This window comes from Rhipicephalus sanguineus, unplaced genomic scaffold (assembly GCF_013339695.2).
Source record: "Rhipicephalus sanguineus isolate Rsan-2018 unplaced genomic scaffold, BIME_Rsan_1.4 Seq773, whole genome shotgun sequence".
Classification (NCBI taxonomy): Eukaryota; Metazoa; Arthropoda; class Arachnida; order Ixodida; family Ixodidae; genus Rhipicephalus; species Rhipicephalus sanguineus.
The window spans coordinates 137143-163493 of record NW_023615957.1 but is presented as its reverse complement, the minus strand read 5'-3'; the positions used below and the strand labels follow the sequence as shown (position 1 = coordinate 163493).

Below are 26351 nucleotides of genomic sequence, written 5' to 3'. Positions count from 1 at the left end.
CTCATTTCTTGAAAAAAAGTGCGCCCTTACACGCGTTATACGGTAAGTACACTTCTGCCTCTACATTGCGTCATTCTTGATAAGACAACTATGAAACACCACCCCGCCAGTGCTTCATCAACCTAGCGGAAAGAAACACTTTCATGTTGCTATCTCATAAGAATATGCTTAGGAATCCTCTCTAACTAGTTTTTTTGCAATTTGGCTTCGAAGTATTCTAGAAATATTCAAGAAATATTCTAGAAACATTCGAAAAATATTCGATTCGATTCGCACTCACACTTCAATATTCGAATTTGCTTCGCACCCAAAATTTTGCTATTCGCACAGCTCTAATATTATATATTCAGCCAATTGCTGCATTGTTCTCACTAAATGAATTTGAGCTAGAAGAGTACAGTCAGCTGCCGAGTTTTCGGACATGCTTGAAAATTTGGATGCTTTCGCGGCACCGTCACAAGTTCCATAGACATCAATGAACAAGAACATCTGAAATTTCGGACTTCAAAACTCTTCGGAATCCAATTTTTCTGACTTTGTGCCCATACTGCAGGTCCGAAATGGCAATAATTAAAACCCCACCTCTGCTGCATCCATCATCTCGTAGGTTCTAACTAGCGCTTTCACGAGTCGATCCGTTTGCCACCGTAGCAGAGTCCAAGAGGCAGCTTTGCCGCAATGCCAAAGTGTGATGGTTTGAAGCATATAAAAAAAAAATCTGAAGGGGCCACTGTCATAGTGCAGTGCGGCGATGTCTTTACGGATAAGCAGCGGAAATGCGTGGAGGCGAGATGGCGGCAGGCAGCAAACACGCCAGTATGGCTTAATCGCTGACAACCCTTATGTCAAGTATCTTCAGCTAACTACTCGGTAGTGCATGTGGCCTAGCGCAGTTGCAATGCGTACTGCACACATTTAATAGGCGATAACCCAAATGCACCGTGCCGCCATTCATGCTGCCTCTTTTTGCGAGGACTGCTAAGTGTGCCGCACAGACGCGTTGCCTTCACGAACGAAAGCAGCTCACCATCGCTTCACCCGTGTGCAGTCAGGAACAGAACAGAGCGGGCATGCCATATCGAACGCTTTCACAGCAAACGCGTGCGTGGGATACAGCAAGTGCCCTGGCAGTGATGCCGTTAGCTTAGTAGGCAACGAGCTGCACACAACTAGGAACAATTGGTTTCACGCGGCAGCAGATTTGGCGTATTGGCGGAGATTTCATGCAGTAGCGCATCGGGGAAAGCCGGACGAGTCGTCTGCTCTTCTGCCGTAGCCTTTGTGTTCGGCATCATGGAGCATTTTGAAACGCTCTATGAAAGCCTTAAATTTTTTCGTGCTTTGCTGGCATCGGCGGCGCTCATATCACGAATGCAAATTTGCAATTGGTGGTTGGCACGTAGTTATGCGGGGTTCGTGGCTGGTACAAAATGTGTTCATGAGAGCCCAAAACATGCTCTGCACCCCTCCTTTATTATGTACTGCCACCACAACCATGTGCAAGTGACGATAGTTATTTCGCAGATAAAATGGGCGGCAACTGACAGTTCGCCTATCACAATGTAGCAAACGAGTTTTTTGCCTGCATACCGACCGCGGCTGAAACCTCATCTTCAGCAGCTTCAGCCATGTTTGAGTTTTGTGACATCGCGCACGCATTGCATCAGGTTAATACGAATCTGCTGAGGGCCAGATCCGCATGTGGACAAAACTAGAGTGACCTAGGTGTCACTCTAGATAAAACCGTGGTCACTAACTGATGAAGATAACGATGCGGACAGTGCCGCCTCATTTCGGCTGTCAGCGAAAGTCACTTTTTGCCCTTTTGCGTCACACATTTGCGGCGCTCGCCACGCTCTGAGCATTGTCCAAATTAACCGGGTTGCGGCGAAATGTGAGCAGATTTTTGAGAGAGTGATGCCATTAAACAATGCATATATTGGCCTGTACCAGGGAACACGTCCAGATTATTCTATTTTCCAAATTAATGAGCTTTTACTGCAAATGCAAAGCGCCGCTTTGGACCATTTCAAGTGCGCAAAAGAAAAACAAAATTTTTGAAAACAGTTGTGCAATGCCTACTCGCTTGTGCAGTGCGGAGGGCCCCATGAACCGGCTGATCCAGAGGCACACATCTAGTCGCTACACGTGCTATGAGCTGTTCGGCTTTGACATCTTGCTGGACGAGCAGCTGAAGCCATGGCTCTTGGAGGTCAACATCTCACCTAGGTAGGACGACTTCCTTTCTCGTGATTCATCACACAGCTCTAGGCTGTGACCTTTTGATTCCTGGTTTTTCCAGGCACCAAGGTTGATTTAGAATGAAAAAAAAAAGGGGGCGCTTTTAACACGAAACAATTGGCAGGCAAAAAAAAATAGTTAAATCTATTTAGACTGATGTCAAAGCTATTTTGTCTAATTTCACACTAATGCGTTCATGTCTGAAAGCGGTTATCAGTATCACCACTTCACTTTATTTCAGCACTGGTGAATCGTGCTGTGAAGGTAGTTTTGCATTTTTTGGCTATTATGATCGAGTATGAAGTTGTTGAAACTGGACAAGTTCAGTTTAAAGCATTTTTTTATGCGATATAACCGAGTTAGCTTTACTAATTAAAAAATAACTAAATAAAAAAGGAAATATGTGTGCCTCAAGTACACACATCTTTGTGTTGTCTCTATTTCGGCATAATTCTTCTGACTCCAGTTACAAGTGAAATGCTGCAATATTTGTCATTACTCATCGCCTGTTTCTGGCGTCATATTTTTGTTGCAATGAATTCTCTGATCAGGAAATCGCTTCACATGACTTCATCTATGAGCTGAGGAGAAATCTGTTGTTTCTACAGCTCAGACAGAGCACTTGGATTATTGTCTTTACAGTGTTCTCTGATGTGATGTTCTCTAATATTATCAGTTTTCTGATTCACCTTTGCCTGCTATTTTTTCTTGCGCAGCTTACGATCTGCAACACCTGTCGACTACACTGTCAAGGTACGATTGTTTTCTTTTGTTGTTGCCACTGCACGCTGTATAAATGCGCGTGAGAACCGCACCTATTGACAATACATTGTGATCACGGCGGAACCTAAAGCAAAGTCTAAAGAGCAGCCATTTGTATTACCTTATACAGTTGAACCCACTTCTAATGATCTATCGGTTATAATGACCGATAGTGAGCAAGGTCACTCACTTACCACGCATTTCTCCAGAGGCAGAATGGCAGCGAGGAAGAAAAACTTAGGAGGGACTACGAAGCCTGGCGATCAGCTTTTGCACAGCAACTTTTTCTGACGCCGTTGTTAGAGCTACGACTTAAACCATCTACAACGAATGCCTTGGATGTTGGAACAGCAGCCGTCAGCTGTGGAGGAGGCAATGTCGGGGAAGTTACCAGATAACATCTGAGGTTGCCTTGCCAAGGCTAAATTTTACCGGTGCTAGCTGCCTGCGCATCGAGTAAAGCATATCGCCAACCAAGAACACGTCTATGATGTGTTTCCGACTCCCAAAGTAGCGTCCGGCGCCTTGATCCAGCGAAAGCATGCTTATTAATCACCGTACATGAAAATCAGGGGGCGCCACCCTATTCATGAATAATAAAAAAAAAAAGGTTACAGCTACTTATCGCCGCCGTCATCAGAGAGTTCATCTGTTGTGAAGGCGGTGCGCCAGTACCATCTCTATCCGCGCTCCTTTTTTACAGTGCAGTTGCACTGCATTCTGTGTTGCATTTTAGCGAACCACGTGGACGAGTTAGAGTGGCTTGAGCTGCGTTCGTATCAGTTCACCTCGTTTTTATTTTCCTTCTTTTCTTTTTTTCTCATGCTTTCTGAACACGAGTGGCGTTACTTCTCTGGGAGCCACGTTCTAGAATGGTCTTCTGATCATTTTTGTGAAAAGGACAAGACGGCTGTTTGTGCTGTGTGTGCACTGGTGCCGCCGGAGTGCCCGGGTTGTAGCTTGTGCAATTGCTAGAGAGTGCACCCAAGAAGAGGAAAGCTATCCTAATCAGAACAAAGCTTGTCAATATTCGTGACATGACAGGGGATGAAAAATGCAGATGTCTCGAAGAAATACAATCTTTCGAAGTCAACGATCTTGATAGTCCTCAAGACGAAAAGAAGTTGCAGGCCGTGACCAACTTTAGCGGCGACGAAACAAGCAGAAGCGGCGCTTACTTGAAGCAACACACAAGGATGTAGAAGATGCTTTGTTCAACTGGTTCTTGGATGCTAGGGGAAAGAGCATTCCTATCAGTGGATGCCTGCTGATAAGAGAAAGCAAGTGACTTTGCATTTCTTCTAGGCTATCAGATTTCATGCCTAGAGGGGAGGTGGCTGCAGCGATTCAAAATACATCATGGATCGTCTAACTGGGCAGTTGTTGGTGAAGAAGCAGCAGTCAACAAAGACACGGCGAATGACGGCTGTCTACAACATGAGTGATGTGTTCTAGTTCAGTGAGCGTGACATTTACAATGCAGATGATACTGGGTTGTTTTACCAGATGTTGCCCAACAAGACCCACTCACTGAAAAGTGCGACGCGTTGTGTGGGGGGGAAAAAACAGCGAGGTGTGTGTGATGATGCTACCTGCTGCAATATGGACATTAGCGACGAGTAGCCTTCCTTTCAGGGTAGGGAAAGTCAAAAGAGCCAAGGTGCTTTAAGCAGTTGTGCCTGTTTGGTATAGGCACAATCAAAAAGCCTGGATGAGCTTTCGGTGAGTGGCTAAAGGAGTTCGGTGACGAAATGGTGGCCAAGAAGAGGGAGTATCCTCCTAATCCTCGAGAACTGCTCCACTCCATCGGCTATACCCTGAGCTGCAAGCCATCAAAATAATTTTTTTTGCCGCCCTATGCCACCTCAAACATAGGCTAATTCAGAACTTCAAGATCAATTATCGTTGCTGCGTATTGAGAGACTTCTCATCCTCATCCGCCAAGACAAGACTCTCAAGATCGACTGGTGGAGGGCGGGTTCAGATATCGGAAGAGGATGGGCGGATGTGACATGTGAAACAATGCAAAACTGTTTTTAAAAAGGCTGGCTTTGTCAGTCCATCGGCTTTGCCAGCATCAGTCGAGGACGTTTGTCATTCCTGATGCCTCAGAGGATGCACGGCAAGCATAGCAGGAAGCCGTTTGAAGCTAGACTTGTAAGTGACGCAGACGACCTCGACGACTTTGTTGCTGTGGATGATGCTGTGTTGGGTGACTGAAGAACTTGACGACCTAGCGCAATCATCCGTGAAGTGCGAGCCTGTCCTGAGGTGCCATCCTCGGATGAAGACAGTCTGCCGGTATCTGTAGGCTCTGCAACGGCAAATGAACACATTGCCGCTCTGAAGGAGCTTGTATTCTCGAGGGGACTGCCAGAAAAGCACGTCAATGACTTAGAGAACTTGGACAAGGCCATCAGAAGTTCTACAACCGGGCATAGGCAAGCAGCTATCACCCAGTTATTTGAAGTAAGGTGATGCACCTGAAGGCTTTTTTGTGGTGTGTGTGTGTCAGAGTTGCCAGTTCAGCTTATAATAAGCGGATTTGGGCTTCTTTTTTCGCCAAGTCACTTGTAGAATTTTTCAGTCGCTTGTTGCGATTTCTTGAGCTTATTGCATTTTCCCAGCAAACATAGTATTTTAGTGATCATCACGTTCACCAATAGTGCGTTTGTCGATGACTTTGTGTAGTGAGTGAGTCAAACATACGTTGGGGTAATCAACAAGTAACGTTAATCATGCACCGCCAAACGTGCATTCAACCGAATGGAGAACTACCCTGCAGACAATGTTAAAAAGTAAATATGTGCTTTCCGTCATAGTTACGCATATTTTCGCTGTACAAAATAAAGTTATTTTTTCAACTCCCCTTCGTATTTGAGTGATATTTTTTTTTATTATGATTAAAAATATTTTCAAGAATGGGATAATTTATTAAATTTCCGCTTCTTTTGGGCTTCTTTTGCGATGATTATTTGCGTGTTAGCTCGGTAGCATCTGGCAATCCTGGTGTGTGTGTGTGCAATTTCGTTGGGCTTTAAAATTCTTTCAATAAAGATTTCGGTGTACAGTCGAATCCCGCTATAACGAATACCGCTACAACGAAATTTCCGCCACAACGATAATTTTCGATTCCCCGTCAGCCGCCCATAGAAAACAATGCGAAAATGTCTCGTCACAACGAATACTTTTTCTGGGTATTTCCGCTGGAACGAAGTTTTCGCAAGTGCCACCACATAAGGAAAAGGAGCTTGCCTAGGATTGCCGCGAAATTCCGCTAGAAATTCGACCATTTCTCGTTGCCAGAGCCGTGCGGCCGCATCGCAAGACCCGTGTCTTCATCGGAGACATGCTTTCTGCCACCTCACGCACATCCCGGTAAATTTTTCGCCATTGAGATGCTCGGCGACAGATCGTCCATCCGCCATGATGCTGCCGACGGATTTGATGAGCGTGCGGGCTGCGGAAGAATCGTTGATGAACTCCCGCCATTGTTTTGACGTAGCACTCAAACAAAACTACTGCTCGTCGTCACAAGCCCTGCGATCGTGAATGACATCCATGGCGTTTTGAAGGCACACGCGCCGCCAGCGCGCACCTAGTACCAAGCGTAACTGCATTCTGCCGCAACCGCTGTGAATACAAATGCGGTCGTGTCGACGCGACCACGGGCGACCACGAAGTATGCGCGCATCCATCGAACGTACGCGCACCGACTCAATGCAATGCTGCGGCCAAAACCACGGTAGACGCGATCAGAGATAGCAACGACGCAGTTCTGAAGGCACACGCACGGCCAGCGCGCACAGATTGAAAACGGAACTACCGTCGCTACCGTTTGCCGGAAGCGCTGCGCAAGAAAACGGTGGCAGAGACCGCCGTCGCTATCGTCACGATTATCGATAGCGAATATGCTGAAGTACGCAGCAACACACCGGAAGAAAGATTTAAAGGCAACAAAGTCGTAAAACGACACGAAGCGTTTCGACTTCCTTTCTCTCGCTTATGACTGTGGTAGTGCGGAGCTTCGGCACTTCGTTTTCACTTAGCCTCTACCGAACTTTGGCACGCTCCTTCGCGGCGCTACGCGCTTGGCACGCTTCGAGGGTAGCCGGCATAGATTTGCTCGTGTATAACCCACGTGTATAACTCGCCTATTGACGCAAAGCCGCCTTCATTGCGTTGCCGTGAAGCAAACTTGCGCAACAAAATTCGCGTATAAACCGCACCCCGAGTTTTAGCGCTAAATTTTCTGTATATTTTTGTGCGTGTTATACGCGAGCAAATACATTCACACGGGTGTGCGGCAAGTGCCGTCCGATGTTAGCGACAGTTAAATGCAAAGGACAATGCATGCACTTGCCGGGACCCAAAGGACGAGTCATGATCATCAGATATTCCTAACTTTGTGGTATATAGATGAAATTTCGCTGCAACGAACTTTCGCGACAACGAACTTTTTCGCGCGTCCCGTCAATTTCGTTGTAGCGGGATTTGACTGTACATGCCAACGTTTCTGTTCATTGTAAAAACATAACTTATTTGTCCCTGCAGTCATTGTTTTTTTCTGTAGAGTCACTAAATTTGTTGTTATTGTGGTAATTAGCAGCCCTAAATGGATGTCACGACAAAGGTAACTAAATGTGAACAAATTAGATCTTAAGCATGTGCAAGATGCTATAAATGAACATATACGCCACTCCTTATCAACTGCCACTCAAGCGTTGCTATCGCCATTGTAGATCTTCATGCCACCAGAGTCGACGCAAACGTGGCACTGCATGCTACAAGATGCGCCGGTGGTTACTTAGCTGCTATCCAGAGATTGCGGTTCACTGACACTTCGTTTATACAGTTGCTGATAACGAATCATGATGACATTCAAACTTTCAAACATCGCTCTTCTCAGGCCGAAGCAACGCAGCTCCCGGTGCGCTCACCTTGGCACGGCTGATGGGAAGCTATCGAAGCCGTTACGAGGAGTGGAGATATTGAAAACATCTGAGAGAATTTCTTCGCAGGCATTGTGCACTCTGCCAGTGGCAGCAGGTTCAACACAAACACAGTTTTAGTTGTTCATGAGCAAGCAAGCAGTCTCTTCATGAAGCGAAAATACTTGACTTTTACTGAAAAATACTTGTCAACGAAGGGGTTGTTTGACATGTTTGCTAATTTGCACGCGTTTTAAAGGCGAGTCATATACAACAAACTACTGACATTACGACCACTTTTCGCGGCACTTTCGAGTTCATTATAAAATGGGTTTGACTGTATTCACAACGTGTTGCGTATATCGACTGCTTGCAGGCACGATGTAGCCATGTCCTTCAAAGCTCTTAACAAGCTGATTTCGCTTTGTCGTGGAGCTAACGGCAACCAGCTGCATAAAATGACCTGTACTATGCCAACCACTCACACAAGTTGTACTGTGGGATAAAAAAGTATTATCTTATCTTCCATTTTCTTGTGGTAAAAGGTACATTGGGTAGATGGGCAGCTCCGTGTAGACTGAGCTTGTCAAGGTAATGGCCCTTGAATCGGCTAGCGATCGAGGCGTTTCTAGAAGGGACCTTAAAGCCAGCAAAACTGGATCTCTGAAAGAAAGAAACTGCGAGCAGAATAAATTTCACGTTTGGTGAGGGTGCATTGTGCTTGCCTTTTTGTCTTCCGATTGTCAACATAGGGGCATGTCAGAGTTTTGAAAGGGCTTGTAACATTACGTGCAGATGCATTTTTATTAGGAACTCTCGAAAAATTGGATGGAGGTATGGATGCTGCACTTTTGCACTGCACTCTTTCTAGTCTGTGCGCACTGGTCAAGCTACTTTGTATGGAATAGCGGCGGGGTGCGGTGACGGCCGTTAACCTTTCCAACAGGTCGATGTTTGTGATGAGAATTGGGTTTACGCGCATCATTTAGAAGCGTTGTGATTTAATTTTCAGCTAATGAAATCCTTACATTTATTTTCCGAAAGTTTGAATATTTCGATTGGTAAAATTCCAGTGTGAACCAACCGAATAGAAAAAACTAATAGAAAAATATTCGAAAGTTCGAATATTTGCGCACCCTAATTGTTAACAGATCAGACATCCAGGAAACTTGTACTCATTGCAACAGGTGTGAGTTTCAGACAATTTTGATTGCACCACCATTGTTCGAGATTCAAAGATATCAGAGAAGGGAAGTCATCAAGGCCTTCATGATGCACCGTTTGGTGCTGATGTGTGTGTCGGTGCACCTCACTAACCGATGATGGAGTGCCTGTTAATCAAATGCACGGCTGATGGAGCCGTTGCTGAAAAATATAAGGCAAGGTGCAGACTGGTTTGTCCCCCTAGAGGGTTATCTGCACTCATGCTATTTATCATTATTTTTAATCTTTTTCCTTTGCATATATTTCTGCCATGAATGTTAAAACAGTTGCTTGTTTACACTAGTCATCTTTGTGCCAGTGGTTTTCTTGGTTTTTTCTTGTGTGTCTCATAAGCATGCTGCAATTAATATTTCTTTGAAATCCTTGTAGATTTCATAACTTCATGTTAGAAGAAAGCAAGTGGATAATGATTTTCTTTTTTGTTTTCTCGGTTGCATTATAGTACAGCATAATCTTTGTTTGTGATATCTTTGGTCACAAATTTCTTCGCTGCAAAGTGACATATGGCATACTGAAAATGGTTGATGCTCTTCTGGATTAATAGTCTGTCATCCGATGCCATTACTGCTTTGCAGAGTGAGGTGGTGAAGGACATGCTAAACCTGGCAGGCTTCCAGTTGCCCCAGCAGCTCAAGGATGACCTCGACGAGAGGCTACTAGAATGTTACGGGTGAGAGAGGCAGTGCCGTTTGTTCTCCTTGTCGTCATTCACTAAAGGATCACATAAACTCACAAGCTGATAAATTTCCTGTGTTTGTAGTTAGTGTTTGATGTATGCCAGGTGTCCACAAGTATTCCCGGGAATAAAACAATTGAGGAAAAACTGCCCAAAAATGTGCAAGATGGCCATGAAGTAGTACTGCCCATCTGTTGGTGCAAGGGTTTTTGGAACCAGGAGTCCAAGAGAAAATGAAATTTTAGAGCAGCAAATCCAGGAACCACCTGGGAAGTTCAGTTGCCTCCATATGACTGCAATGTTATTTAATTGTAGTATTCCCTGTTTTAATGGGCAAGTTATGAAGAAGTGAAACATTTTCATGACTTCAATGTTTCAAATTATTTCATGGTTACGGCATCATTTCAACAGCTTGATAAGAGAAGTAGATCTGAAGAAGGGGCTGCAGCTCAATTGAAAAAGTAACTCAAATGTCGATATAACGAACGCGGATATAACGAGTTATCGGTAGAGCTGTGCGAATAGCAAAATTTTGGGTGCGAAGCGAATTCGAATAATAAAGATTGAGTGCGAATCGAATCGAATAATTTTCGAATAATTTTCGACTATTCTCAAACATTTTTCGAATAATTCGAAGTGAAATTACAGAAAAAGTTGCAGAGAATCCCTAAGTATGTTCTTGTAAGATAGCAACATGAAAGTGTTTCTTTTCACTAGGCTGATGAAGCGCTGGTGGGGTCATATTTCATAGTTGTCTTTCTTATCAAGAATGAAGCAATGTAGGGGCCGAATTGTATTTATGTACATGATTTGGTGCAACCAAAGTATTGCCGACAACACTTTACACGTGATAGGCAGAGATGACATTTCCTCAGCCTCTCCTTCTCTTTCAACTTCTGTGGAAGCCCAACTGATGTGGCAGACAAGGGTGCGCTCCCTTCAATTCCGGAGTTCAAAATCTGCCTCGTAGACGTCGATATATAAGAACATCTGAAATTTTGGATGCCAAAAAGCTTCGGCTTCCGATTTTTCAGACTTCCTGCCCAAATTTCAGGTCCACAACAGCATTAATTGAGCCCCTACCTCTGCCACATCTTTCATCTCCATGCTAAACCAGCCTTTCTTGAGTTAGTAAATTTGCGACAGTAACGGAGCTTGAAAGGCAGCTTTGCCGCAATACCGGGGGTAATGAGGTGAAGCATATTAAAAATTTAGGGATCACTTGCAATCGGACGTTGACTGTGTCTTGGCAAAATTCGACCGTAACGGAGCTTGAAAGGCAGCTTTGCCGCAATACCGGGGTGTAATGAAGTGAAGCATATTGAAACTCTAGGGACCACTTCCAATCGGACGTTGACTAAGTCTTGGCAAAGTTCGACCGTAACGGAGCTTGAAAGGCAGCTTTGCCGCAGTACGAGAATGTAGTGAGGTGAAGCATATTGAAAATCTGAAGGGGTCACTTTCAACTGGATGTTGACTGCATTTGTCTTTGGGAAGTTCGAATAGTCCGAATAGTAAAATTTCAGTGCGAATCGAATCGAATAGCAAACACTATTCGAAAAATATTCGAAATTTTGAATATTCACACACCTCTAGTTATCGGTTATAACGAAGTAAATGAAGATTAGTCTTGTGATACATGCAGTGTTACAAATAAACATTTATAACTAATTTTCAGATATAACGAAGTTATTTTCTTGGCAGATGCGACTGTTGTTATGAGGTTTGAGTGTAACAATACGTTCATACAAGCTTGTGTAACTTTGTTACTGTCTGGTATTCAGTTCTGTTTGTATTTTCGCGAATGTATTTGCGAGCCACCATTGAGTGCATGCATGGTCCTAATGAGTGTTCTCTCCTCCTCATCTGCCCAGTCTGGAAGAGCAAGACGATCTCTCCCTGAACCCTCTGCTGCACACATACTCCCTCTCCCCAGCCGAGCTCCTCAAACATAGGCACTACGAGACAAGCCTGATGGACGTGGTGAGGCACTCGAATGACATGCTTATTTGCATGTTGTGATATACCTCATTGACAGTCATAAGTTTTGTCAGAATTCTCATGGCACTACCAAAATAAACAAGTTTGTAAAACCGTAAGAGTGAAGTGAAAAGACAACGCAGGCTACTTCACTTTCAAACAAGGTGGCGCCTTGCCAACCTTCCAGGAAGTGTAGTGGGGAGTTGGCCAGCAGACAAGGAAGCAAGTACAGTAAAAGCTCGTTAATTCGGATTTCACGGGGCTGAAAAGTGTCCTAATTAACCGAATTCGTAATTATGGAAAGTATCCAGAAAACAATAAACAATATCTGTTGCATCAATACACCTTCATTTTCTTGATGAATACATAAATCCGGTACTTGTTTTGCATAAGAGCAGTATAAAAGCCACAATTTTCGTCATCCTGCAACTTCGTTCTCAATTGACCATGGCGCCAGGCTCCCATTCGAAACGTGCTCTACCCCCCTCCCTTATTACGTACTACCACAACTACCACCATGTGCACCGGACGATAGTTCTTACACAGCTAAAGTGGCTGGCAGCTGATAGTTTGTCCATCGTGATGTAGCAAATATGTTTTTTGCTAGCATACCGACTGCAGCTGAAAGCTCTTCCTCTTCAACAGCTTCCGCCATGTTTGAGTTTTGTGACATTGCGTGCACATTTCATCGAGTTAAAACAAAGCTGCTGCCTGCTGGATCTGCATGTGAATAAAACCATGCTCGCCAACTGATGAAAATAACGATGCGGACATTGCCACCTCGTCTCGCTTGTCTGCGAACACCGTTTTCACTCTTTTGTGTTTCACATTTGCAGCGCTCAGCGCACTCAGAGGATTGTCCGAATTAACCAGGTAGTGGCCGAATGTGGCCGAAATAACGATAGTTTGATGCCATTAAACAATGCATATACTGGCCGGGACCGGGAAACACGCCCGAATTATTCGATTTTTTGAATTAACGAGCTTTTACTGTAATTGCTTCTCATAGATTTCTAGTTAACCGTGGTTTTATACAGCCGATCCCGGATATATCGAACTCGAAGGGGATCGCGAAATAGTTCGATATATCGATAATTCGAAATATAAAATATGCGTATTTAAGGCTTATATTAATGCATTGCAGGTCTCGAAACAGTTTCCGGAATTCGTAACAGTGCTGACGATTCGCTCGCAACTAGTATGCTAAATAACAAGGTGGAACTTCTTTTGCAAGTTACCGCACTTTATTTCGCACGAAAATAGTCCGTAAACCTGTCTTGCTCCTAGCGCCGTCAAGTTCATCGTCATCCTAAATATGATTGAAGCTTTCCAAATAAGCAAATTCAGCGCCTTCGGCCACAACAGCGGTGACTGACGCTGAACGCCGATGCAAGCTCTGGAGCGCGGTAAGAGGTTGTTTAGCGGCAGTGTTGACTTAGCGACGGCGTGACGTTCACAACCGCACAGGTCCACTTCCGCGGCACTGGCAACGTCAGCCTTGATCGCGGCATCGATGCAGTCAGAAACAGGGACGTCGTCGTCTGCACCGATGAAGTTGCTTGCTTTACTCGGTCCAAGAGAGCGACCGGAAATGCTAAGTTGCACATTTCACTAAGGCACCGTACGCCGTTGTGAGCGGTCATGACACACCCAAAATCGTCACCTGGCGCCAAAGCCCGCAAGGAAACGGTTCATGAGGGTGCTTTGCTTGACGCCGTTACAAGCAGCAGTCATCATTTTATCGCTACGAGCGGGTCCATGTTTAGTTCGACTCCCGAATGAGGATGTGTCAGGAACGAAGCGAGAAGTACACGAGTCCTCAAGCCGCGAGAGACAACGCAGCCCACAAACAACGAAGGAACGACAACAAGTTGCCACCATCGACATCTTGGCGATGGTGATGGCACTTGTAGCTTTCTAGCAAGCAGCCGCTGCTTTGGCGCGAAAAGCAAGAAAAAGCGTAGCCTCCGAGATGCGTTTTATAACCGAAAACGCCAAAAATACGTCACGACGTTGCGGATCTCGAAGGCCATGCTTTTCGGGCCCGCATGCCATCGCGTGCGAACAATCGGAAGGGAATGCGAACACTGCGACGAGACTGCCGAGTATCTCCGCATTAATCTCATTCTGGTGCCTTCGGCAATTGGCCCCTTTGAAAAACACTATGCACGCGCGTTACAACCTGCAGATCGCGCATCAAACAAGCCGGTGCATTCGCAAGCGCTGCGCAACGAACCAAATCAACCTTATGCAACGACACCGACTTTTCGTCACCTGCGCGCGAAGAGTGATCGGAACGTAATAGAACGCGGCCGAAAATGACCAAAATTTGTTAGGAAAAATGCACTCCCTGGAGTTCGGCACGGCGCAGCATTCGATATATCGGATGTTTCGCTGTGCGGGAGTTCGATATACGTGTGCATCAGCCCCATACTTTTGCATGGGAAATTCAAGGGGATTTCTCAACTGTTCGATATAGCCAATAATTCGATATATCCGAGTTTGATATATCCGGGATCGACTGTATTGTCGTACTAGGTGGAGCTTCTTGAACCCACTGTCACTGGCGTCTTCATAGAGTGCACACACCAATGTGTTGACGCAAGCAAAGTGTCAGAATGTTGCACTGACAGTTGCTTTTTGTAGATTTTTAATTAAAATTTTGTCCATGCAACGTGGCATGAATTACAAATTAAACATTTTCAGTGCAGTTGATGACTTAGCTAAAAGCACTCCTCTTAGCCTCTCAAAGTAGAATGGCTTCAGTGCTGGCCAGAATTAGAGCACAACCACAGGGCAATTGTTGGTCGCTGCGTGGCTGAGGTGTTCATGCGTATGTATGCCTTTGCAGGAGGAAGAGACATCTGGCCTGCTGGAAAGCCTGACTCCCGACGACGTCCGGGTGTTAGTGCAGAGCGAGGATGAGCTCTCGCGCTGTGGATCCTTCAAGCGGGTGTTTCCAGGTGGCCGCCATGGAGATGTGACCCTGCTTGCCCACCGCCGCTACTACAACCTGCTGCTGGCCGCTTGGGAGAGGCGATACGGACACCAGAGGCACAAAGGTCTGTGTGCTCTGCATATCCCTGTCAGCCTACTCACCACATCATCTGGATGAATCATTACCATGTACCGAGCCACAGTGGGGCCGTAGCTGTGGTGTTCTGGTGATTGAAGTGCTCATGGCAGCTGCATATCTGTGAGAGGGAATTTGGAAACACCCTTGTATTTTGTGAGCTCCTTAATGCTTTCGCATTAAGATTTCCAGTCTATTCTCGTTGTTCCTGGGTTGATATATACTGTGAATCACCTGTGGCACACCCGTGTTATCCTGGTATGTGCTGCACGTGACTGGTGGAAGGGTTTCATGGCATGCACGACAGGCAAGTCACGTTATTCAGATCACAACCTGTCAGTCGTGTTCGTCATACACTTATGTACTCATGTGCTAATTTTGGTCCTCACCAAGTTACAGCATAGACCGCTTATAACGTAAGTTGCCAGTGTCGCGAATATCCGCACTATAAGTGGTACCGCACTATAACCAAAACAACATTTTTGAAAGGTTGCACGTGTGCAAAACATGACCAACGGGTGGGCGCGCGATTCCGACTATCGAGGCATGCGACTGGGACGTAAGTTTGCGTCTGCTTACATTTGGAAATGTTGAACGGTTAGCGCGGACCTGCGGTGCCGACATAACGAACGCGGAAAAAATGCGCCGTCACGGGAAGTCGCTGCGGTAGCACACTGCGTGTGCGCCATGTCGAAAACGCTGCCGACGACAAACCACCACTCGAGTGTTTCACATGCACGCCCGCGTTTTCGTTAAAGATGTAGGTCACGCCTTCTAAATGCAACAACTGCAAAATGTTTCATTGACTCGGCACCAAACCGCAACTTCTGTAGTCCGCGGCCGCCGACATGGCAGCTAGCGCTCGTTAGGCCTAGTGTGCGCGTTGCAACTTGGCATGCCGCCGCGAGAAGCTTGCCCTAGGCAACACGGAGATCGGACGTAGAAGAGATCGCACTTGCGAGCTAAACCGAGGGCATCATGCGTGAAATGCAGTTTCGGTTCACGGTCGGGAGAACAGTCGCGGCAACTATCCTGAAAAAGTCTCTCAAGCTTGCAAGTCCACCTGTTGGTGGCAAAGGCGAAAGCTCAATCGCGTCTCAAAGCATTGCTACTTGCGGGGTAATCGAGGTTGCACGCGCGATATCTGCGCTCTACGACGAAGCAACTATTTTCCCGACGGAGACAAATAGCGGTAACGCGCTCTTGATGCGGAAGCGGGCGCCCGTACGTAGCGGAGCGCGCATGTCATGCGGCCGTGGCAAAGTGTGCATGTCAAGGGGGCAAAGGCTTCTCCGTCGGCCACGCAACCGCCCCCTCCTCACACCACGCACCCGCGCCGGGCTGCTGTCCCCCACCGCCATCCCCCCCTTTTTTTTCTCCTCCCGCTCCTTGTTCGTTTGTTCCGCGTCCCCTCCTCCTTCGTAACGCCACGCCGCTCTCTCCCCGCCGGCGCATCTCCGCTGAGAAGCACGCTCACTCCCTCGCATCTCTGAAAATGTTCCGGCAGCCGCATTATAACCGGTCTTTCATGTCGGGGGACTGCACAATAAGCGGTATGCGTATACATGGAGTTCTATGGGAGGGTAAATGGGAGTTAGAAAAAACCGCATTATAGCCGGTACTGCACTGTAAGCGGTTACATTATAAGTGGTCTGAGCTGTATGGAGGCAACCACAAGAGCACCCAGACGTTGGTGGCTAGATACAGTCGAGCCCGACTATATCGAACCCGTTTATATCAAATTATCCCGTATATCGAACAATTTCTAAACACGGTAAATTTACATTGAGAATATATAGCAACAGTTACTGTTACATAGAACGAAAATAGCAACGACAACCGATATATCAAACTCCATGTGCCTCAAAAGTGCCCCAGCAAGTTGGCTTTCCCTCGGTGGCGGGGAAAACTGCCGGCGCCACCCTAGAAAAAGTGGTTTAGACCCGGTGGTGCACGGGCGAACACCCCCTGCAAGAAATGATCCTGGCCGCTCGCAGCGCTTACAGCCAATCGGAGGCCGTCGTGCTTTCTCCGAGGTACAGAGGCGGTAGAAGTGAGCGCCATTTTTTCTTTCTTTATGCTTGTGTGCCTGCTGCTGCCTGTTTTCCTCGAGTCCTCATTCAGCGTGGTCCGTGCTGGTGGTGTTGCCTGTTGGTGCTCTGTGAACCTTCGTGTCGGCAGGGAGCTTAAGATCGACTTGCTCGGAGCTCTTTCTATGTTGAGTAGATCGTGGGCAGATGTCACGAAGAAGACGATCCAGAACTGCTTTAGGCGTGCCGGCTTCCGCATGCCTGGTGATGACACCCCAAATTCCGATGACAGCACTGAAAACACCGCAGGTGTTTCCGCCGAAGTTTGGAGCGAGCTGGCAGAATTCCCGGGAGCTATCGACGGATCGACATTCGACGAGTTCGTCAGTGCGGACGATGATGTCGCCATCATGGGTGAGCTACAAGACGAGGACTACGTTGCAGACGTCGTGCCGACCACGAGCCAAAGCGACAACAATAAGGAAATTGACGATGGCCCATTGCCTACATCCTCCGAAGTGATTAGTGCACTTGCGTTGGTCCGGCGCTATTGCGTGAATGTGGAAGGTTGCAGCCTCAGCTGCTCCGACTCGTTGGACAACGTGGAGGCGTGTGTGCTGTCGCAGGCAGCGAAGTCGTTGACACAGAAGAAAATCCAGGACTATTTTGTTCCAAAGTAGGGCACGCAAGTAAGCCACCAATTATCTAAAGTACTTTTCTTATTGTTATGTGCCTTTGTGTCAAAATCCTATAGCGGGCCTATATCGAATTATGCCATATATCGAACTAATAAACGTTTTTTGGCGAGTTCGATATACCCGGGTTCGACTGTAGTTAGATGGATAGAAACGATCAAAGTGGCTTTGGTTGCTAAGAAATGCTTCTCATAAAATTTTCAGCCAATGTCATGGCAGTGTGCAACGCGAATTTGAGACAGGATGACTCTTCTGCCAATGTTTTATGCAAATTCTACTATTCAAGCTGTGGTAATTGAAATTACTGTGAAATCTCGTTGAACGCACCTGAGGAGACCAGAAACGTATGTTCCACTTAAAGCAGTTTCATTTACTGAAAGATGAAATCAGGCACAGAATTCGAATATGAAACCAATGATATTAGGGGCAGTTGTTCCATTAAGCAGCAATTCTGTTTAAGACATTTCCATTTACTGAGAGTCTACCGTACTCCATACTAAATATTGTCAATTTTGACTGCACTTCAAATGAAAAAAAAATCTATATTTGCGCACATTTACCGTATTTATTTGAATCTAAGCCGATGTTTTTTTTTCGAAAAAACGGTGTGCGAAAGTGGGGGGGCTTAGATTCGGGTGTAGATTCGAGTACAATGATTAAGTTTTTTTTTTTCTGGCCCTGCGAATTTCGAGGGTCGGCTTAGATTGGGGCCGGCCTAGATTTGAGTAAATACGGTAGGTATGACGCACATAGCTCACTTTCAAGCATGGAATGAACCTACACCAGGCCTGTGCAAACCTACAGCAAAATGTGCTTTGTTAACATTTGTCATGGCAATTTACCCGACAACGCAACATTGTTTTCGTATAGTATCTGATTTTAACATGTGGACAATTTTCAGACCCACCTCTTCTGGGAAAAATAAGTGTGTTTTAGATTTATGTACAATTTATTTTCAGCCTTTTCTCTATGTGGGCCTTCAACCATTGTTATTATGCAGGTAGTGCGTGTAGAAGACAATGTGTGCTGTTCACATTTTTAATGTCGTTCTCTAGCTTTACGCTACTCTCGCGCAACCCTCGTATAACACTGTGTGTCTCGCAGGTGTGGAGTGGCTGCAACGACTCTGTGCCAAGGGCTTCCACCTAATGTCACCAGACACGGTAAGCAATTGGTTGTCTATTGGTCGGCAATTAGGCCAGAAATGAATGTAGTAACACACACATTTCTCTTTTCTTGTGGAGTCCCTTGTTTGCTCTGACACTGGTTATTGATGTTAAACATACCGTATTTACGCGATTCTAAGCACCCCCCCTGTTTCACTATAAATTTTGGAAAAAGTTTGCTTGCGAATCTAAGCACCCCTCCTTTTTTTTTCTTTTTTTTTTCCTTTCTGTGAACACGGCGCAGTCAGGGCCGCCAAGCGCGCCCTCACGTCGCTAATCTCGGAAGCCGCCATGTCGTATGTTGCTAGATTCACACAAGAGATGGCATGTTGCTAGATTCACACAAGAGATGGCGGCACAAGAGTCGGCAGCCAGTCCAATCCGCAAGTCCGGACAGGTTGCGCTGGCTTCGCGGTGGCGGGTGGCGTGTGCACGTTTCTTTGTCAGTTGTTCGATAGCCCTGACATCGGTCAAAATGAGTGCAAAGAGGGCATCCTACAATTTGAAGTTTAAGCGAGCTGTGATCGCGTTTGCCGAGGACAATGGCAACCACAGTGCTGCTGCAGAATTTGGCGTGGACCGAGCCTGTATCATCAGATGGAGGAAGCAGCGGGACCAGATTCTCAAGGGCGCCGCGACTCGCAAGAAATTCACGGGACCGCGCAAGGGCCGACATCCCGAACTCAAAGAGGAAGTCTGCGAGTTTGTTCGCAGCGAAAGAAACGGGGGCTTCGCTGTCACTGCCGATGCCCTACAGACAAAGGCGATGGAGATCGCGAGGAGAATGGAGATTCCCCGCGCCGTGTTCCGTGCTAGCCGTGGCTGGGCGGAGCGCATGATGCGAAGGAATGGATTTTCTTTGAGACGCCGGACCACGGTATGTCAAAAGCTGCCAAGTGATTTTGATGACAAACTTGTTGCTTTTCAGCAACATGTGCTGGATCTCCGCAGATTAAACAGCTGCGATTTCGGCCAGATCGGCAACGCCGATGAGATGCCCGTTTTTTTTCGATATGCCGAGAGCAAGCACCGTTAACGAGGTAGGAGCCCGGGAGGTGAGGGTGAAGACTACAGGGTATGAGAAGCAGCGTGTCACAGTGATGCTGTGCATTACAGCTGACGGCCACAAGCTTCCGCTCTACATAATTCTGAAGAGGAAAAACATGCCCAAAAATGAGTGTTTTCCAAAGGATGTCATCTTCCGAGTCCAGAAGAAAGGATGGATGACAGCCGAGCTAATGGAAGATTGGATCCGGGTTGTGTGACAGCGGCGCCCCTGGGCATTGCTTGGGGAAGCTTCAGGTACGCGGTCCATGCTTTTCGCAGCCACCTCACCCCAGATGTGAAGACCAAGCTGGAAAAGAGCAACTGTGACTTGGTCGTGATTCCAGGAGGCATGACACCAGTACTGCAACCCTTGGACGTTTTGGTGAACAAGCCATTCAAGGCTCACCTTCGACAGGAGTACGAAGAGTGGGTCCGGAACCCCGGCCGAAAAAAAAACGCCAACGGGAAAGTTGCAGAAAGCGTCCCCGTCCACCGTGGCAACATGGATTTCGGACGCGTGGAAACGAATCAAAGTCGACGTTGTCGCGAAGTCGTTCAAGAAATGTTGCATCATGAACAACCTGGACGGCACCGAAGACGATGTGCTGTGGGACACGGAGATTGACGAGTCGAATGGTGCGACGGACTCGAGCGGCAGTGATAGTGACTGACCTGATACACAAGTGGTGGGTTCACTGTGTGAACCTATTTTTCTTTACATTGTTTTTGAATTAAAATGCGATTTCTCGCGTCAGCCTCGTTGATATGTTGTCGCAAAAGGGGTGGGGCTGTGCGGTCATTTTCGATTTTTTGAATCTAAGCACCCCCCTAACTTTTAATATCGCGATCGTGAAAAAAAGGGGTGCTTAGAATCGAGTAAATACGGTATATGTTTATGTGGTAGGGGTGGTACTCCTGCATCACCGTTCTGTAATGACATGTCGCATGATTATATCTAAAACTAACACTTTGACTGTTGTGCGACTTGAACAATGATTCCCTGTATGGCGAAGCTTGCATAATTTTTTCGTTGATTCGTTGTCTTGTCGTGTTCATCCGTGCCACACGCCGGCCCTTCGGGAGCTCCCCAGGGCCCTCACGCGGGCCCTCGTGGCCCCCGTTGAGGGAGAACGGGAACTTGAGGAATTCAAAAGTGAGATTACAAACTCCATGAAGGATCTTAGGGAATCGGTAATTACAGTAGAACCCCGCTGTTACGTTCCTCACTGCTGCGTTTTCCCGGCTGTTACGTCGTTTTCCGCCGGTCCCGGCATAGCTCCCATAGGATACAATGTATTGGGAACCCCGCTGTTACGTCGTAACTGTCGGACCGTTCCCGTATGATACGTCGCGAAGTGCGCCCGGAGTCGACCGAGTGACTACCAAAGAGAGCGGCCATGGTGCATTTTCACGCAGCTTGGCCTCGTTTGACCGTAATATTAGCCGCATGAGAGGCGCAAGCAACAGAATCTTTCAATTGATGCAAACAAAAGCATGGCCTTCGAGATTCAAATTGCAAAAATGGCGTCTATGACGTAACTGCTCGCGAAAGCAAGGCCTTCGAGATCGGCATTTACTGTTGACAAAAGCATAGCCTCTGAGATTTGCATTGCACAAACATGGCGTGTATGACGTAATTGCTTGCGAAAGCAAGGCCTTCGAGATTGGCATTCACTTCTGCCATCGCGTTGGCGTAGACTCATCATCATCGTTATTTGTCGGAGAACGGGAGGAGTTCGAGCTGGTTGGAGCTCGCATGGTCGTGCGTGCGGTTCGCGGTCGGACTCGCGCCGGTCGTGATTGCGTGTGCTTAGTTCTTTCATGCCTACAGCTGTTGGTGTTAAAAAAATCACATACGTTGATTACATTTCTGTGGATAAGGCCGTCCTAAGCTCCGCGTTTCTATCCATCGACTAGATCGCGGCTGAGCGCTCCAATTTTCGTGCTGCTCGTAAGAATTGAAATAAAATTCTGTACCACTAAATTTTGCCGTTTTTCCTGTTTTCGGCTCTTACGTTTCCCGTCTCTTACGTTTATTTCCTACGGTCCCTTCAAAAACGTATCAGCGGGGTTCTACTGTAGTAGGGCTGTGCGAATATTCGAAATTTCGAATATTTTTCGAATAGTGTTTGCTATTCGATTCGATTCGCACTGAAATTTTACTATTCGAACTATTCGAACTTCCCAAAGACAAATGCAGTCAACCTCCGGTTGAAAGTGACCCCTTCAGATTTCAATATGCTTCACCTCATCACACCCCGGTATTGTGGCAAAACTGCCTTTCAAGTTCCGTTACGGTCGAACTTAGGCAGGAGACGGTCAATGTCCGTTTGGAAGTGGTCTCTAGATTTTCAATATGCTTCACCTCATCACCCCGTATTGCGGCAAAGCTGCCTTTCAACTCCGCTACGGTCGCAGATGTATTAACTCAAGAAAACGCTGGTTCCAATATGGAGATGAAAGATGTGGCAGAGTAGGGGGCTCAATTAATGCTGTTTTGGACCTGAAATTTGGGCAGGAAGTCTGAAAAATCGGACGCCGAAGCTTTTTAGCATCCAAAATTTCAGATGTCTTATATATCGACATCTACGAGGCAGATTTGGAACTCCGGACTTGAAGGGAGCACACCCTTGTCTGCCACACCAGTTGGCCTTCCACAGAAGTTGAGAGAGGAGGAGAGGCTGAGGAAATGGCATCTCTGCCTATCACGTGTAAAGTGTTGTTGGCAACACTTTGGTTGCACCAAATCATGTACATAAGTACAATTTGGCCTCTACATTGCCTCATTCTTGATAAGAAAGACAACTATGAAATATGACCCCACCAGCGCTTCATCAACCTTGCGAAAAGAAACACTTTCATGTTGCTATCTCGCAAGAACATACTTAGGGATTCTCTGCAACTTTTTCTGTAATTTCACTTCGAATTATTCGAAAAATTGAGGAATACCGTATTTACTCGATTCTACCGCGCCCTCGATTGTAACGCGCACTCGTTTTCCGCAAAAAAAAAAAAAGGTAATACATCGATTGTAACGCGCACCCATTTTGCGTGAGAGAAAAGAACAAAAAAGCCTGTAGGAGTCAAACTTCGCACATTCAGAAGAACAAGTATTTGGGTTTTAAAGAACTAAAGTTTCAAAAAAGTAAAACGCGAAGTCAAAAAGCGGGCCTTGCCGCTAAAACTGTCACCACTATGGCGGCGATACGAGTCGCGTAATGGATCAGTCCTCATCGCTGTCGGACAACTCCTTGTCGCTGTCAACACTCTTCGATTTTGGGAAACCGGCCTTGCTTTGGTCCACTAAACCTTTTCGTGAAGCTTTGCTGTAAAAAATCTTCTGCTTCTGTTTGTGCCAGTCTCGCACGCATGTTTCGGGAACTCCGAACGACCGCGATGCGGCCCGATTTCCGTCCGTCTCTCTGCAGATGTAATAACTATTCTTTTAAATGCGGCATCGGGTACACTCGTCGAGTATTGGAGTCGGCACTTCCATGCCGTCGATGCGAACGCAGAACGGGATGACAATTTCCTCAGCACACGTACGAACTGAAAAAATGGCAGAAATGGCCAAGGTGCGTAGGAGGCGGCCATTTGAAATGTCGATGGCAATACGATAACCGAGTTTCTTTTTTTTTTTTTTCGGTACTCGATTCTAATGCGCATGCGATTTTCGGACTCGTTTTCCCGGAAAAAAGGTGCGCGTTAGATTCGAGTAAATACGGTATTCGAAAATTATTCGAAATTATTCGATTCGATTTGCACTCAATCATTATTCGAATTCGCTTCGCACCCAAAATTTTGCTGTTCGCACAGCTCTAGTAATTAGCCTCCAAGGCGCAGTCATGACCTTAGTAGAAACGGTGACTGCTCTCACGAACAGGGTCGAAACCTTCGAAACTTGGGTCGGTATCGCAGACTCCAACGCCGGGTTCTTGGGAGTGGCTAGAAATGGTCTGCCCTTGGAAGCGGACGGTGTGAGACGCGGTTCACCAAAGAAAGGCCAAGCAAAAGCTCCAAACATGGCGGGTCAGGATAACAGATTCTTAATCTGGCAATGGAACTGCGCCGGGTTCCTGCCGAAAAGGGCGGTCCAGCAGCAGTTCGTTTGTTCATGCGAGCCCAAGCCGCACGTCATTTTACTACAGTAATACCTCGTTAACTCGAAGTAGTAAAAACCAGAAAAAATTTCGAGATAAGCAGATTTTCAAGATAAGCAAAGTTGGGCAAATTCCATTGAGAAGTTCAGTTCTATCTAGAAACGTTATCCCTACTGACCAGTTTCTTAACAGGAGCGCCTAACTGGCTCTTTGTAAAGGTTTTGAAGAAAAATAATGACATACCAGCGCTATTACCAGCTGTGTTTTTCGGCACTGCCTTTTACCGTATTTACCCGCATAATTTGCGCCCTCGCATAATTTGCGCACCCCTAATATTTAGCCAGCTTTGCTAAAAAAAAAATATTTACTCGCATATTTTGCGCTCCCCGCCCCGCTCGAGCCAACTCGCCGGCGCGTGCGCACGGGGAAACTTTGGACGGCCGCACCCACGTGGCGCCCGCGGCCCTCACCGAGCAGGCGAGCGCAGTCATACACAAGACAGGCTGCAAGTGCGAAGTCCCTTCTTCCGATTACTTCGCTCTATTCTCCGGAAACCGCCGAGACCGTCCCAAACGTACCCGAACACCCAAACCTGTTCACAGGTTGTCGGAACCATCGGAACTGTTCGAGCGTTCTCCCGTGAGAATGCATGCACGCGACACGGCACGGACTACTTCTGCATCGGAGGTGTGCGAGGGCCAGTCGCGCCAACATTTCCCCTCGCTGACCCTCCTACTCCGCGTCCGCGCTGCCTTCGTTGATTTCGGAAGTTCAGGTTTCGCGATCAGTAAGTTGCGTTTTCACTGTTCTCTTGCAGGGCTACAATAACTATTCGGCAAAATTCAAGCTCACTGTTACAGAATTTGCCTAAGGAAACGGGAACCGTGCCGCAGAAGAGTTCGCTTTTTAATACAAGACCGGGAAGGAGACCGTTCCGAGGACCGAAGCATGGAAAGTTTCCTGCCGTTGAAGAATACCTTTTCAAATATGTGCGAGAGCTTAGGCCCACCGGTATCACCGTGCCGTGGCACCTCGTTACTCCCAGCATTGTAGCGAAGAGCTTCAAGAAGACGCTTCAACGCACTCGACGGAACCAAGGACGACGCGCTTTGGGAGGGCGGTGACAGCAGCCGCGGCGATGATTCTCAGTCGGACTTCTCAACCAGTGATTCTGACTAGACCGTGCATGACCGAATCTAGCTGGTTAAAGTACGTGCTAATTCTGTTTAAAAACCCTTCGTTTGCGCTATTTATTTTCTTCTTTAAGGGGAGACGTGGGTCTTGAAAAAAGTTTTTTATTAGTTAGGTTAACTGAATGAAATTTAGTACTCTTATTCAGTTTTTTCTGCAGATTCCAAATCTTCAAGTAGATTTTTATTATCTGCATTAGAACAAAGATAAGCAATTTCTGAGAGAATATTTCTTACGGTACTTTTTGGCAACTTTGCTATGTCAAACACCAAAACAAAGTATGTGGCAAGATTGCCAGAGAGCTCGTCTAGCCGATGATGCTAATTTTATTGTTTTCATCAAACTTTGAATGCAAAATAAATGCATGCAAATATGAGTGAAAATTTTTTGCTTCATACACTTTATGATTATCCAAAATTATCATTTGGTAAACAACATTATAAGAAAATAAATAGCATCATCGGCTAGATCAACTTTCTGGCAATCTTGCCATATACTTTGCTTTTGTGTTTGACGAAAAGAAGTTGCCAAAAATCCCCGTAAGAAATGTGCTAGAAAACATTGTACAAATAGCATATCTTTTGTTCTAATGCAGCTATTAAAAATCTACTCACAGATTTGGAATCTGCAGAAAAAACTGAATAAGTGTATTAAATTTCATTCTGTTCCCCCAACTATTAAAAACACACTTTTCAAGACCCACGTCTCCCCTTAATGTATTATATCGCGCGTGTTAGAACTATATTGTGCGTTATTTCAGATGTTCTCGCGAAATCTCCGCGTAATTTGCGCACCCCCTTTTCAGAGCTCCAAATTCGCGAAAAAAAAGTGCGCAAATTATGCGAGTAAATACGGTATTTAGTGCAGAGAGACCGACTAAGGCTGGTCTGCCTCTCAGTAACACTTGCACCTAGCAAAGCTTTCTCGTGTTGCTTAACACATCGCATGTGCCGATCATCTGCGCCGCTGCACTCAAATTTATTTCGCATCAAGCAAAACATGTTTTTGTTTCGGCGGATGTCGTCACCCCTCGAGTAGCTGCGTCGACGCTGCCGCCACTGTGCGTGACGCCACGTTGTTTGGCTTATTAAGAAAATGGTCAAACCAGCCGATGTTGCATGCGAGATCAGTTTAGCCCACCGCTAAGTCCAGAGAATCAGCCTTATCTGTCGATGTGACTGGAAGGGGCTCCTCTCGCATGATGCCACACATTCAGCGCCGTTTTGACGTCCGGA

General features: G+C 46.4%; 1 pseudogene; it reads left to right on the top strand.

Annotated features, from left to right (window-relative positions):
* The window catches only part of LOC119378305 (tubulin monoglutamylase TTLL4-like), a 123464-nt pseudogene that overhangs the window by 73480 nt on the left and 23633 nt on the right, over positions 1 to 26351 (top strand).